Raw genomic sequence first — 2704 nt, 5'->3', positions numbered from 1 at the left:
GAAATCCACCTGCCTCTGCCTCCCAAGTGCTGGGATTAAAGGCGTGCGCCACCACCGCCCGGCATCCATAGACTTCTAAGAGCTACTCTTCACTGGTCTCACCTTAAAAGTTCTCTCTTGGGAACAGCCTGACCTGTCAGCCAGTTTGTGGTCCCTTTTTGTGTAAGCAACCGTTTGCCTTTGTTGTATTTATTCCATGTTGTGATTATTTGATTCCCTTCTTCCTTTCTCCATCAGGAGAGTAAGGCTCAAGGGCACCAGACCAGGCTGCCTCACAACCCTTCTATGCTGGTTCATAACAGAGATCACCCGTAGCGGGAAGGGCTGGTTGCATGAACAAGCCCTACCACCCAGCAGTCCCTGAGCTGAAGTAAACTGTCCCCAGTAGTTATGTGGTGCTGAAAGACAGAAATATTGCAGAAAACAGATAGTAATAGAAATGATTCTTGAATGTAAAGCTCCGAGTAGACTTTTGCCCAGTAGAAGGGCAATTGACACTTTCCCTGTCGCTATCAACCAGTTTTGCTTCAAGGTCTGAATGCACTATAGCCTTCCTGAGGTCCTGAGTGCTCTTAGAATTCTCCTTTGAGCCAGTCTTAACATCTTACTGATAGCCTTGTTAGCCGGTAAAATAAAATCTCTGACACATTAGTTTCATATTTGTACACTAGTCAAATTTTTAGCTTCTTAAAAATAGTTTTTATTTGAGTTCCATGAAAACCAAGTATTTTGTGCATCAAAGATGCTATCAGGAAATTGAAGAGTCCCCCTACAAGTGGGTAGAGGTGAATATGAGGGTCTGGAGCTCAGTTCTGGACTAGAGAGACGCACTAGATGGTCTTTTGGGCTATAGGAGTAGTTGCTAAGAGTAAGATAGAAAGAATATCCACCTTAGCCCCAGGAAACAGGGTCCCCAAGTGGCACAGACTCTGAGGAAGAGAGGAAACATGGTGGGGTCGCTAATGGGAGCTTCCTCTACACAGGGGAGGGCAGTGATCTGATTCTTCACTGCTCAAGACTCTAGTGGGGTCACTTCAGTGGCTGCTTAACTCCTACCTAGAGAGTAGACACCCATAGCTAAGATTTGGATTCTTAAACAGAACTTTTTCAACAACACACTATATGTCCGAAACTTTGCTGAGCAGGCTAGCATGCATAAGGACACTGATAAGTGATAAAACAATCTGGCTTAACAAGGGGAGACTTAATTCAAAATACAGGTAGGAGGGAAGGGACTGTTGCAAAGGGGAGGTGGGCTACTGCAATAGAGAGAATGCTGGGACCATGGGATCTATGAAGAGTTAGTCAGAAAGGGGGTTCTTTTATAGAGATGAATAAACACAGCTGGAAAGAGTGGGGCGTGGAGAAATAGGGCAAAAGGCGACTTAATGGGATGGTACATCAATGTCTCACCCAGAGACTTGCCTGTTCTCAGAAGGGCTTGCGTGCTGGCTAGCCTGAGGGTGGTCAACATGCCGCGTATCTGAAGAAAGGAGAAATGCTAACCAGAGTTTGGCTAAGGAGAGGCTTGTCAGTGGAGTGGTGGGGTTATACAGTTCCACTCATCATTTATGAGACCGGGAGTGGGCATTTGCGAGTTTGGATGGATTTGCTTTTTCTGGCCACTGTGACAAATGCCTGATAGAAATCAGATTAAGGAGGGAAGGCTTTGTCTTGGTTCAAAAGTTGGAGGGTGTGGCCCATCTCAGCAGGGAGGGCATGGGGCAGGAGTATGAAGAGGCTGATCACATTGCACCCACAATCAGGAAGCTAGGAAGAGCCGAGATGGAGTGATCCACCCATCTACTTTCTCTGTTTTTCTTGGTCTGGGACTCCCAGTTCACGGAATGGGGCCACCCACATTCAGGGTGTGAATTCCCTCCACTGCAGCTGAACCTCTCTGGAAAGGCCCTGACAGACACATCGCCCAGATTTGTCTCCTAGGTTAAATTGCCAATGAAGGTTATCCATCACTTGACCATCCATCCCTTGTCAAATTGATACCCAACACATCACTTTTCATCCAGCCAAGTTGACCATAAAGATGAACTCTCACAGCCTTTCTGTTGTCTTCTTGAAGTCAAATGGGAAAGAGAAGTTCTTTATAGAAAACTATTGACAGTGTCTTTTGCCTTACAGAAGCTTTGTAATTTTATGAGGTCCCATTTATCAATTCTTGATCTTAGAGCAGAAGCTATTGCTGTTCTGTTCAGGAAAATTTCCCCTGTGCCCATGTGCTCGAGGCTCTGCCCCACTTTCTTTTCTATTAGTTTCAGTGTATCTGGTTTTATGTGGAGGTCCTTGATCCATTTGGACTTGAGCTTTGTACAAGGAGATAGGAATGGATCGATTTGTATTCTTCTATGTGCTAATCGCTGGTTGAGCCAACACCATTTGTTGAAAATGCTGTCTTTTTTCCACTGGATTGTTTTAGTTCCTTTGTCAAAGATTAGGTGACCATAGGTGTGCGGGTTCATTTCTGGGTCTTCAATTCTATTCCATTGATCCACCTGCCTATCACTGTACCAATACTATGCAGTTTTTTAATCACAATTGCTCTGTAGTACAGCTTAAGGGCTGGGATGGTGATTCCACCAGAGGTTCTATTATTGTTGAAAATAGTTTCCAATGTCTTAGGTTTTTTGTTATTCCAGATGAATTTGCAAATTGCTCTTTCTAAATCTGTGAAGAATTGAGTTGAAAT

The 2704-nt window shown here is 44.5% G+C and overlaps 1 protein-coding gene across 2 annotated transcripts in view; it reads left to right on the top strand.

Annotated features, from left to right (window-relative positions):
• Nucleotides 1-2704, top strand: part of LOC116103804 (protein FRA10AC1 homolog) — a 55225-nt gene that overhangs the window by 912 nt on the left and 51609 nt on the right. Inside the window, exon 1 of one of the 2 annotated variants that reach the window (XM_031390217.1) lies at nt 86-162. The exons of the other annotated variant lie outside the window; for it this stretch is intronic. The gene's annotated coding sequence lies outside the window, so the exon portion shown is untranslated. Of the gene's footprint in view, nt 1-85; nt 163-2704 lie in introns of those variants that run through there. 2 annotated transcript variants of the gene reach the window in all.

The sequence above is a fragment of the Mastomys coucha genome, unplaced genomic scaffold (genome assembly GCF_008632895.1).
Source record: "Mastomys coucha isolate ucsf_1 unplaced genomic scaffold, UCSF_Mcou_1 pScaffold21, whole genome shotgun sequence".
NCBI classification, from domain to species: domain Eukaryota; kingdom Metazoa; phylum Chordata; class Mammalia; order Rodentia; family Muridae; genus Mastomys; species Mastomys coucha.
This window is presented reverse-complemented; position numbering and strand designations above follow the sequence as displayed.